Source organism: Rhamphochromis sp. 'chilingali', assembly GCF_963969265.1.
Source record: "Rhamphochromis sp. 'chilingali' genome assembly, chromosome: 12".
Taxonomy (NCBI): domain Eukaryota; kingdom Metazoa; phylum Chordata; class Actinopteri; order Cichliformes; family Cichlidae; genus Rhamphochromis; species Rhamphochromis sp. 'chilingali'.
In genome coordinates, this window is record NC_137939.1 from 4,613,952 (window position 1) to 4,626,884 (window position 12,933).

At 44.7% G+C, this 12,933-nt stretch overlaps 1 protein-coding gene across 2 annotated transcripts in view; it reads left to right on the plus strand.

Annotated features, from left to right (window-relative positions):
- The first annotated feature begins 7,251 nt into the window (after positions 1–7,251).
- rerea (arginine-glutamic acid dipeptide (RE) repeats a) overlaps positions 7,252–12,933 on the plus strand; it is a 91,487-nt gene continuing 85,805 nt past the window's right edge. Inside the window, exon 1 of one of the 2 annotated variants that reach the window (XM_080899815.1) lies at positions 7,252–7,921. The gene's annotated coding sequence lies outside the window, so the exon portion shown is untranslated. The remainder of the gene's footprint in view (positions 7,922–12,933) is intronic. The other variant, XM_080899814.1, reaches the window with a different exon arrangement.

Genomic DNA, 12,933 nt, shown 5'->3' on the forward strand with positions numbered 1-12,933 from the left:
AATGCTGGTTTTAAAATGTGCGGTACAAAATAATTAGTGTCATTATTACCATGTTGTACAGCTTCATGGCTTTCGCTGGCAACATTCGCCGCATGTTCAACATGACGGCAAAGATGGCAGCCATCTTCACCTACACATACACCTCTACTGTCAATCTGCTATCACCTCGTTTGTTCCATTTTCACCTCATTCATACTTTTCCCCTGTTCTCTCTGTGTGTGTGTGTCTATCCTCCCCCACCCCCTTCCAGTTTTTCTCTTGCAGACTGTCGTTGTGTCAATACTTGTTGAAAGGAAGTGTGGCAGTGAGCTAGGAGGTGAATGCAGTCAAGGTTAGTCAACAATGCTTTGTGACACTCTAGCGTTGGCGAGTGCAGTGTTTTTTGCTCTGCTCTAACCCCCCCCCCAAAAAAATGTTCTGTTCTTACCCCACCCACTGGACCTTGATCATGTTCTCTCCCTGGCCTTTGTGCTCTCAGCCTGATACCTCTCCATCATCATCTTCATGCACTGACCTCCTCCTCCCTGTTTGCAGCCATTTTGACTCTTGCGTTCAGTGCTCCCGGAGAGAACGGCTCAAGCCTGTCAGCGCTGATTCATCCCTCAGTTGCTAGCTCACGCCAATCAATTCTCGTGTTTGTGTTTTGATCCATTATTTGCTTTTTTTCCTCCCCTCTCCCTCTACCTGCTGTATAAGCAGGTCTCCTTTGTTTGCAGCTGCTTTTTTGCCAAACTTACACCTTCAAGCTGCCAGTCTGTCTGTCTTTCTTTTTTTAAAATTGCAGTTTCATCTGTGATTTCTTTCATTTGAATTCCAGAGAACGCATGTGAAAATGCAATTATTGTGTCAGTTTTTTGGATTCACTCTCGAGCTATTTAACAACCAAAAAAAAAGAAAGAAGAAGAAGAAGAGGTGCGAGATGTCCACAACAACGGTGGAGAATCCAGTCGTGATATGATGGAGGGAGCTGCAGTTCAAAGCCAGCTAGCAGGTTACTTAATGAGTTTGGTAATTGGCTTGCTGTGGCCTCTGCGCATCCCTGCCCTCCTGCTGCTGATGTGTGCAGGAACAGAGAGAGCTACAGCTTGCACTCCCTCGCTCAAGCCATCTATATTTCCCCTCCATCCACCGCTCTGGTACAAGCTGACTCGTTGAACTAAAGCTGCACAAGCCCACCACTGTTTATTCCTCGCCGTTTGTTCCCCACTATAAAGAAACTTACAATTTTAGGCTTCCAGTTTGCTCAACATTGAATATCAACTGTCTTTCCAACTGGGTTAGCATCTCATATCCCTGTCATGTATTCACAAATGATTTGCAACATGTTATCTTCTGATTTTAGCACAAAAAGGACACTTTTTGTTCCCATCTCATCGCAATTGTACATCTCATTTAGCACTAGTCTGAAATCACAGGGATAATAGCTGGAAGAGGAAAATGCAGGATGACCTTCATGGTTGAGCAGTGATTGAGAGAGAGGTATAGGTTTTAGTCTTGGTTGCTTATTGCTTTGTTTGTACCGAAGATTTAATGCCTATAGGGGAACCGCATTAGTGAGGCTAAGCTAATATATATCCTTTCTAATGAGAAAGCTTCCCACCTTTCTAGCGATTCCCATTAATTTCCATTTTGTAGCTTTTAAAAAGAAATAAATAAATCCACCGCACATTAGTAAATGTAGCCATCTCTTGTTGCAAGTCTGCTGCCAAGCGTTTTATCTACTCCCTCTGTGGAACAGTGGATTCTGAATGCTGTAGGGGTTGGAAGGCCAAAGCACAGCTAAGTGGCTCCTCTTGACCTCAGCACTGATCTCCAAACTGTCTGCTCTGACTGCACACAGACTGATTTTAACCGTTCGCTCCCACAAAAAACAGTCTAATCTCATAACACAGCCTCAACACCCTGACTGTGTGCTGTCTCTTTGAATAACACATCTTTTTCTCACCGCACCCAGTGCTGACATGCTGACCGTACATTTGCCTTTGAGATTACTTCTCTCTGCTATTATTCATGCCAAATGGAAAAAAGGAAAGCTGTGAAAAATTAACTTGAATGACTTTTAGATGCTTGTTACTCTGACTTATAATGGATGTGGTTATTCTAGTTACCGTTATGTATCCGTAAACTAGATGGCTGAATCATTAGCTTACACACTGAGAGAAGCCGAGTGTGACCAGAGGAGAATAATTGATTTCTGAATAAGCGTCGGCACTGGAGGGAAAAATACAGCATTAAAGGGCCATTGTGCCATATTGAGCATACACATGTCATGAATTAGCGTGTGGAGTAAATGTTTGGTTTTACTCATAATGAACGCTGGCTCACCTCCTCTCTCTCACACACTCACTCCAGGATCCTCCATAGAAGCAGCATGAAGCTGTACCTCTTGTCACTGTCCACAGGGTGGCAGTGTATGGAGGTGAGACTGCCATGTGCTCTGTGTGAAATGGAGCAGTCGCTGGCTACCTCAGACCACACAGTAATCACCCCCACCCCCCCATTTCTTGCTTTCACGACCACAGCGGACTTCATTTGCTCGTGCCGATCACGTTTAATCACAGCTCCACTCAGGAACAGGTTCTTCCGAGTCGAGCAGCAGACACATGTGCTGTTTGTTTATCTTGCCGTGTTTTTGTACACAAAAGGATTTGCCTGAAATGTAAACTTCCTCTTTTTTGCATCACAGCCTTGCCTTGCCTTGCCTGCCTGCACCCTTGTCCCTCTGTGGCCCTCTTGGAAATATAGTCTCATTCCTCAGAGTCTGTTCTCAGTGCAGCCACGGCAGGCTGAACTGCTCTTTTATTCAGATGAATGAGGCCCTGTTTTGCCTGGAGAATCAGACACAGACAGTCCATGTGAGAGCTCGAAGAATGTCTGTGGAAAATCAGGGACTGTAGCATCTGAGGTATTACACACGTGCGTTTGTGTGCGACTGCGTTGAATCTGCTCTGTATTAGAATCAGATTTTACAGCCATGTAAAGACTTGAATGATCTGATTTTGTAATAGTTTCACACCCCGATTTACTCTTACCTTGGCCCTTTAAAAAAAATGTCTTCATTTCAGCAAGCTGTGATCTAATGGAAGCTGCGGAGCGCTCTTTGTGTGAATTCAGACAGGGCGCACTTCTATTAAAAGCTGTTTTTTTTTCTACTCACACATTTATCAAAGTCTGCAAATGAGCAATCAGTTAGTGCTGTATTTTTACAAAGAAAAATGCTGTGCTGTCTCCCACCACCATTTCATCAATTTATCTGCCAGGTGGCAGCTACCCCCATCTGGAGTAAGGTTTACTTACATTCATTTTTTAAATATGCAATACTTTAACCAAATGGCTGCTGCAAGCAAGTTTCACTCTCTTGAGTAGCTTGTGTAGCTTGGCAAAGAGATTAGACATATGTAGCCTACAAGTGTCTTGGTTTTCAGAGTGTTGCAAGGCTGCCAAATGTGACTGTGAATAGCTATGTAAACAAGATAGCTATGCAAGGCTAGACCTTGCTCTGATTGCCTAAAGTGAAATACCTTTCCTTGGCTTCTCTCACATTTTACAGCTGTGTTAATGACAGCAAATAAAGCCTACTAGGTAGCAGCTTAATTACTAGCTGCCTGTTTGGACTAAAACCAACAGACAACTTGATTTTTCAGTAAGTTGTGTCACCTTGATAAGGCAGTTTACTCAGAGCAATGCGTAACCTCCGTTTCCTTTGCAGTTTTTTTCCTCTAATGAAAACATCCTCTGTTGAGTGCTATTCTCCTCAGCTAAAGCAACAACCTCTAAAAATCTTGAGTCTTGCTATCCACAAGCGTATAGTTAACCATATTTAGTTGAGTAATTTCCTTGAGTTACTTTGTTGGGAGATTGAAAAGGATTGTTTTATTGCTTCCTCCCCTCTCTCAAACCGCTCCAGGCAAAGTCTGTGCTTTAATTAGTCGAGCAAGACCCTGTTTTCCCTTTGGATTCCCCCAACTTGTAAAGTGTTCTCTTCAGAATCTATGAAAGCTAAAAGGGGCAATGAATGATTTGAAGTCAGCCTTCTTTTGGGTTCGCCTGCCAGCTCAGAAAGGGGAGGGGCTTTCAGCACTCGCCTCAGTATGAGGAACAGTAACTTGAAGCAGCAGTCACACAGAGCCTTTGTTCTTTATGGATATAGTACGTGTGGTGGAGACAGTCACTGCTTTAAAGCCCCCATCTGGAAGAGCACTGTTCGAATATCTAATACAAGAATAAAGGCTCCTTTAGATAATACCTGCCTAAGAATGGTAAAATAGTTACAAAGATCAAGCTAGCACATCCATTTTGCCTCCTTTTATTATGTGCTGGGAGCGGGGGAAGTTGGCTTGTTACACAGTAGAGATTTAGTCATGTGTTAAAGTCGAGCCTCTGAAGCACACCCCCACCAGCACCAGCACCACCACAGCCTTACCCTCTTCCTGGTGTACAAGTATTGTTTTCTTCTCTAAATCCCTTCCCCCCCCCCCCCCCTCCTTCAACTCGTCTGCTCATCCCTGGTGAATGTATTAAATGAAGTTACTAGATATGAGTGCTTAAGAGGCCAAGGCCTCTGAGGCTTGCCAACTATCTCACAGGCTTGGCTCAGTCATCCATGTCACTTTTTTCTGTTGTTTCAGCTACTGGCTGACTTATTTGTGTTGCTGAGCACTTTCTCCCCCTCTTCTGTCTGTCTCTCTGTCTCCCCTGCTCTCCGTTTGCTGCCTGAGTGGCTTGTTTTTGTTTTGTTTTTTTCTTCTCCTCCAGCACAGAGAAATCAGGCTAAAGCAAACAGTTTGTGTCAGCCACAGCTTTTGTCAAGTATTCATTTTTAATGAGGGTAAGTGGCTACAGAGTCCTATAAACCATAAATGGAGTAGACAGACCGGGGAGGGGCATGTGGGTCTTTGATTCAGTGGCAGTCTTTTTGTTCAGTAACACTTGTACTAATTGTGTTTGATGTGGTTGAGGGAAAACGTATTTCAAAATGATAGCTTGTGTTTGGTTTAATGTGCTGTTTTGTGTGTGTGTGTGTGTGTGTGTGTGTGTGTGTGCGTGCGTGCGTGCGTGCGTGCGTGCGTGCGTGCGTGCGTGCGTGCGTGCGTGCGTGCGTGTGTCATCATCCACCTTTTCTGGTTTTCTTAACTTCTACTGAAATTCTTCTCCTCTGATATTCTTTATGAAGGGAGTGTTATAGGAAAGTGCCATTTTCCCCCCTTTTTAAAGCGGCTCTGTTAAATTTCATTGCCTCCAAATTCAAAAACAGAGACCAACCTGATTTTGCTCTGTCGGGATCGAAGGCGCTATAGCTGTAGAGAGGGGCGCTCGGGGAAAAGGTATTGTGATGGGCCGTTTGAATGCTGAACAGAATTGAATAGACACAGTCAGCTTCCCAGATACATGCTTAGGCCTGTAGAATGTGGAGTGCTTTGCTTGTAACTGCACCGGTTGTCTCCTTTCATTATTGGTTAATGGTGCCCAACTTGACAGAGCCATGTGATAAACAGAGGAGCTGTGAAATCCTGGAGGTGGAGTTCTCGTCCGCCTGATAATGGGATCTCATCTGCCGGGGAGGGGAGCCTGCCCGGGCCAGCCAATCCAGCTTTGCTTCGCACTGCCTTCAGAGTGGATTCGCTGCACTCGCCCTTCACTGCCGTCTTGGGCCCAACTTAAGCCTTGCGCTGTGCTGGGAATGGTGGCATTTTGAGTCACTAGACTGAAAAATCTTTTACGCTTTGATTTTGTGATAGAAACCGAGGGAGACGTGCGTTTCCATCTCCCCATCCATCCTTCTGGACCCTCTGAGTGTTTGTGCGTCTCGGGGAAAGGAGGGGAGACTGTGTGTAAATATCATAAACACTGATCCTGTGAAATGTATACATACTGTGATGAGGGAGGAGCTGTGGCTGCTCATGGTATTGGGTTTCTAAGTGGTGTGGGGGCGGGGGGTCAGGACAGTTGCCTCAGGAGCTGGAAAAGGTTTTTACCAGCACTCTGTTACACAGCAGAGCCCACCACCACACCGCTGCCATTGAAATGAAGACGACCAACGTGGTTTGTAGCACAATGAAGAGCCCCCTGCACACCACCCCTCAACTCAATTTCTATCAATCCTCACTGCCTGTCTCTCCTGCTGCCCATGTTTGTGCCAAAGAAACTAGCCCAATGCACTATTTGCTTTAGTTAATTGGATTTTTTTTTTTTTTTTAACAGTGATCCAATATCATGTTTAAGACAATGAAAATGTGTCAAGCTACTCACTGGGTGAAATGAAAATTATCCTATTAATTTACAAGGTAACACAGTCCATCTTTGTGTCACTGCTCTTCCCAGGTGTGTTAGTGTGCCGTCAGGTTTTAATGGCAGCATTTAGATTTAAATTTAAAAAAAAAGGGGGGGACTAAATAGTGTTGTGCGTTTTTTTTTGTTTTTTTTACCGTGAAATTCAACAAAATGAGCGCAGGGACCTTGGAAAAATGTACAGGTTTACCGTTAGAAAAATAAAAAATAAAAATAAAAAAGACCCCCCCCCCCCCCCCTGCAAAAAAACGAACTATGGCTAATGGACTAGTCACATTATCATCCCTGCTTGTTTCTGCCTTTTTAACGGGTGGGGTGACTAATTAATTCATTATCCAAAAATGCAAATGAGCTCCTACAAACCCGAGCGGCATCCACTCACGTCTCTCTGGTGTATATTCTGGAGGGGTGGGGAGGGGGTGCACGTACTAATGTTTTCAGATAGAAATCAGCGACCTGCACCGTAAGGATGGCGTTACATGTAGTTATTTATATATTTGTGTCACCGTTTAGAAAAGGAACGTGTCAGTGCCGCGTGGCGCGGGAAATGTGGGCTATTAAGCAATTATTTACAAAGGCAGCGCTACTGCACGCTCTCATTGTGTCGCTTTAGTGTTTCAGTCACATTCCCCATAAGCGTTGTCATTGATCGCTTGGTGATGATGATGATGATGATGAAGGTCGTGTCGGGCTACTTTGGCCGCCTTGCACCTCGCTTCCTGATGCGCGCGCACGCACACGCATCGGTGTCCCCACGGCGCTGGCATCAATCAGCAGCCCCCAATGGCGTCCCCCAACCACCCACCAACCCACCCCATCTTTGTCCATGACGATTATTTGAATCCAGTCCATGTTTTTGTTTCGCTCGGATTTTTTTTTTCCGCCTTTTTTTTGAGTGTGGTCGGCGTAATTCTCCTTCACTAGTGTCTGGATAAAGAAAGACTAGGTCAGCCATGTGGATGCGTCTGTTGAACAGCTGAAGAGGGGGAGGAGGAGGGGAGGAAGAGAAGAGGAGGAAGGGGGGAGGTTTACAGACTCGGAGGGAGCGTGGAGTGTGTGCATAGGAGGAGAGAGAGAGAGAAAGGGGGAGAGAGCGTGCGCGTGGTGTGTGTGTGTGCGAAACGGAGAGAGAGAGAGAGAGCAAGATCGTGGTGTGTGTGCGTGTGTGTGTGTGGAAAAAGGAAGCGGAGCCTGTTAACGGCGAACTCGCTGGTTTCCTACCCCTCGAAACAAGCGCTATGTTACTTTGCTTGTGGACACTGTCATCGACAGCAACAACAACACGGCCAAAGGGAATAGGAGCAGTTTCGAGGGGGGACTCGCTAGCGCTGTAGTGCCTTTGATCGGGCTCATTCCGGACGTGAGCAGCCTATCAGTAAAGTGAAACCGTCTTTTGTTGAAGCAAGTGCTCGCCTGAGTCCCTCCGTGCGGGTGGCGTTTTCTTCTTTCAGTGGGGGGATACAAAAAAAGAAGAAGAAAAAGTGTCCGTGTTCGCCTCGTTTTTGTCCCGGGTCTTGGATTAAGTCCAGCTGGCTTGCCTTTTTAAGTTCGGTGGGTCATCCTGGGCAAGGATCGCGTTTTGAACTTGTTTGCAGCAGTCTGTGGGACTCCCAAAGAATCAGCAGACTGGCGGGTGAGTAGTTGAATACAAAAAAAAAAAAAAGATTGTAGGAGAGTTGTGGTTGGAGGGGGGGGGCAGACTGGGAGCTGTGTGTGTGTATGTGTGTGATAAAGACACTGGATTTGGGCACTAGCAAGGCGAAAAGCCGGGTGGCACACGCACAGTTTGAGTCTGAAATGCCCTTATTTTTGTTTATACCCAGAGGAGGAAGTGTGACCCCCACTCAACTGTTTTTGAGCTGCAAAGTTGTATCTCCTGTGGACTGTAGCAGACCCCCACAACACAACCTCCGTGACCCTGCGGGCACTCTAACAGTAGTTTCAGCAGCTAATGGGTTTTTTTTTTAAGTGTGAAAAATGAAGTAAACAGAAACTGGGCTTGCAATGCAGTTTTTGCTGCCAGGGAAGGAAACATCAGACATGTGGAAGTTCCTCGTGCTCAAGCATTTTAGCAATCAATTAACTTTGAGGAACAACTAAAAAAAAAAAAGAAAGACCAAAAACAAAAGTTGCATTTTTACAGGAGAAATGTCAAAATGAGTCTCAGTGAGTTGGTCGTACATACATTCTGACTAGTGGGATTTCCCCCTAGTTTGAGTCGATTGAGTGTAACATTATAGGCTCGACTGTTGGATTTTCACTCTTTGTCATGTCATAAATTGGTAATCCAGCTGTAATAATGGAGGCTAAGTGGAGCGTTTTGTTTTTTTAAAAGATGGGGGAGTTTACTGTCTGTGAGAACGGCCTTGCCAGTTGCAAACTATGGAAGGACCCACCAAATTAACTTGATTCCCCCCCCCCTTCAGCACCCCAGAGGCTGTGAACTCTGGCTGGAGCACATGCAGCTCTCACTGTGGGGGTGGAGGTGGGGGAGGCTCTGGGGTTGAAAAGAGCAAGAGGGGGGGGGGGGGTGGCTGGTGGGATGTGTGTGTGTGTGTTTGTGTGTATGTTCAGGAGGTGGCAGCTTAGGATTTTAAAGCAGACTACAGTTATTTGTCTGAAAGGCAGTTTATCCACTGTTTTCGAGTTATGGCAGAGGGGGGGGGTGGTTACTTAAACCGCTGTAAATTGGTCGTAGTAAGTCTGGGTGTCAGAGGCTGAATCCACTGGGTACTTGGGCACATAAGCACAAACACAGATTCAAATCAAGGAGGGGTGGGGGGGAGTGAAGCGGTGATTGCCTTCATTCTGCGCTGTGTAAAAACAGTCCCTTCCTGGAATCCTTCTGCTGGATTTTTGCGCTGAACTACCACATAAACTCAGAGTTGCATTGCTAATTGCGAGGAGTTAATCTCTACCACACCAAGCTTCCTGTGCCTGTTTTTTCTTTTTGGTCACCTTGGTAGCTAGGAAGTGACCTCTACCTTAATGATTCAGATGCGATTAATTTGCTTGAGTGGGACGACAGCGTATTTGTGATTAATGTATGGCACAACTGCTTTAAAAAATCATGTGAGTGAGAATATGGGGCACTGAATCAGGCACAAGGTGCAGGTGTGGTTAAAAATTTAACAGCGTGTCTTGTTCCTAGTGTTCCTTTAACTTGTAAATCTCAGCTTGCCAGTCTGTTAGTTTCCCGTGTTTGACTCGATTTGTGATTTTGATCATTTGATTTTGTTTATGACCGGTCCTACTGCCACTCTGTTGATGATTTTGAGTTGATTTCACTACTTTTAAGCTTAACTGCACCACTAAAACAGGCCAGAAATATTATCCTGAGCTTTTTTAAAAACGTAAACCAATGCCATTCATTAAGATGGCCCACCATATGTATTATTTTATTATTTCAGCAGGGTTGGGTTTAGTCCTTTATGCCACTAATGGGCCCATTTCTAACTTATATACGTCTGCGTACCATGCAATCACAGTCTCAGCCTGCACTCTCATGTGGGAAAACTTGCATAGTTGGCCTTTGTGAACACATTTTAAAGCGGCGTCCTCTTCACTTCCCCAGAGGTTAGGATATCCATTTAGTTTCACTACTTGTGGACGGAGCGAAAGAGGAAGTGGTCAGACCTCTTAATGGAGTTGTACACAGGAGCCTGAGTTGTTCTGCAGTGTGGGATTTGTATGGAAAGAGAGCGCCGAGCATTTCACAGCACTCAGGCTGTTATCAGATGAGAGTATAGCAACCTAAATCTTAATTATGTACACACCGCCTTACTGCTGTCGGTATCATTTCAATCTTGTCTATTTGCAGTGCTTTATACTAGTGTTTGTGGGAAATGAAATCTGATGTGGAATTTGATCCGAGTCCGCAGACTGTGTTGTTTGATTCATGTAAACCAGGGGAAGCAGGTAGCGGCGTGAGTCACCGCCGCCGCCACCCCCACTACCCCACCGCACTTTACAAACACAAGTCCTCACTGCTGACAAGGTACAGAGAGCTAGTAAACATTCAGCTCACATACGGGCGCGTGTATGAGTGTCACCTCTGAGGAATCTGAGGGGCGATATCCAGATCAAAGAGGCTGTTTCTGACCATGCAGAGAGAGAGATGCTTCATAGAGTGAGGCTGTAACGGCTGTCTGGTTGCTCAGAGGCGGCTGAATGTTTGACAGGGCATTGGAAAAATGTTATTTAATCTGCTCGCATGATGGCCCTCAGTGGGATTGCACCACACTGTGTCCCTGCCCCCTTTTTTTTTCTCCCTCTTCGGTGTCAGGATGATGGCAGTTGCTGGCTGCTAGAATTTAAAAAAAGAAAGGGAAAAAAACCACACACTTTTGAGGTTGCTGTATGTTGTTTTTTAGCATTATGATGTAACGCATGAAGAATTAGAGAAAGGCGAGTTGTAATTGATGCAGTGTTGGCGGGCCTATCATTTTCTCTCTAATGAGAAAGTCTGCTGGGGTCTTGATATGTTTTCCATTCGGGTAATAGCCTGAATGACTCAACTGTATTCCTTTGTAATTACAAAGAAAACGATTCAGTTGTTATTATAATAGGTTGCATGAATGAAAACACATGTGGCCTTTGACTCCCTGAAAAACAAACTGTTGTGAGATGCTTATCGCTTAAACATAGGTAAATTACATCTCCGTTTTTTTCTGAATGTGGGCTCAACTGTGTATATCTTAGGCCACATTAAAGGCATTTCTTGCAGTTACTCTCCCACTTTTGACCTCGACAATACAGAACAGCAAGCACAGGCTTGTTAAAGAAAAGCCAGGTGGAAAATCAATGAAAGTCCTAGCTTTTCCTACCATTTCCACCACCCCCACTGCACAGAAGCAGACTGGAGGTTTTGAGGAGCGATGATAAATCTCTCCAGGACTTGTGGAGTTTTTTAGACAGGTTTCATTTCTAAATGGATCGAGCTTGCTTCACCACTTCGCAACCTATTGTCCTTGCAGATAGCGGTGTACTGGTGACTCATTAGAATACATTAGCCGCGGATTGACACAGTGCACATGAAACAGTGGTACTGGAACTGCTAAGGAGGCAGTACCCTCTGGTGGGTGACTACTGAAATGGAGAGCAAATAAGGACTGGAGAGGTGCTTTGATTGTTCATAGAAAATTCCTTTTAATTTGTTGTGTGCACAGAGGAAAAGCCGATATCTTTAATTAACAAAAACCTCAGGAGCCAGCGATGAGTGAGAAATTGGGATAATTGAAAATAGGCCCTATCTCCTTTCCTTCCACCCTCCCTCCTCCAGCTCTATGTCTGTACATCCTTAAAGCAGCTGAGCCCATCAGAGGGCACTTTTCGCACATGTTAAGTGGGGGGACATCTGGCCTTGTTAATTCAGTGCATGGCCATAAAGTGGAATGGCGGTCCCCACAGGGCTGCCTGCTCTGAACACAGTCAGATGGAGCCTGTGCGTCCTCTCTATTTCCCTCGTCCTCCCTGTTGACTGTCCCTTTGACACCAGCTCGGACACTACCACAAGAACATCTCCGCAATCTTGATATGAGCTTTAATCACCGCTGATGTCTGAAGGAGATAAAGCGACAGCCGCACAAATCTTTGCATGACAGAATACTAAATTACAGCACGCCTGGGCTTTATTGACCAATCCCTGTTCTTATTTACTTCAGAACGTAATACCGTGTAACATTGTTTTAGGCACCTACCCCCAGATAGCTACTCTATATTTATTTTTTAGATGAGATGTTTTGCATTAGTAGCATGTATTCATAAAATCCATGTGCTATTGCCACCTGATGTCCCCGCATCCTCTGGATTAGTAGCAGCTAATCAAATGACACCAGTGGGGATGCGTTAATGCTGTGCATTCATATCCTATTTTAGTGAGTAAACATTAAATGTGTTTAAATGTATCACGGCTTTATTTATGCATAAATCTGCTATTAAGTCTGAATTATACATTAGCCAATGAATAATGCATCAGTGCCATTCCTTAATGATTACTTGCCAGGCAGCGAATGGTAATATTTGCTGATAAATTTGCCCATTGATCTTGCTCGTGTTTAACCAAGCTTGTAGAGATGATGTTTACTCCATTTTATGTTGAGGATGCAATCAAAAGGAGGCTAATTTATGTGTGTGTGTTGCTGTCTTTTTCTAAGGAGATGTCTTTTAAAAATGACAAGAGAGCCCTAAGAAGTTTACGTAAAATGTACACAGTCTTAATTCTCTGAGCACTAAATGTTCGTTTATTCTTGTTTCCTCTCACATCTGAGTACGGTGTGTTTGCATACTGTTCAGGGTTACTCTGAGGATGTCTTGTTTATTCTTAAACCTCCACAGATCAATGTCCAATTCCGTCTTTTGTCTTTGTTGGCTTGTAGCCATTACATGATGCTCCGTTCTTGTTTTAAGTACGAGTCTAGACTATGTTTGTTGCACTGGTAATTCAGTCCGTACTTGGTAGTGGTTCTCTATTGATACCGTGTCTTTTTATTGGCGCTGGTCTTAACAGCCGCACCGAGCCAGATTATTGGCACATTATCCTCATAATGCTCCGAGTCTAGCATTGCCTAAGCCTTCAAGCTATGCAGCACAGGCTGTTACTGTGCAGATATATTGCTTGTCCACACAATGAGAAAATATTGACTT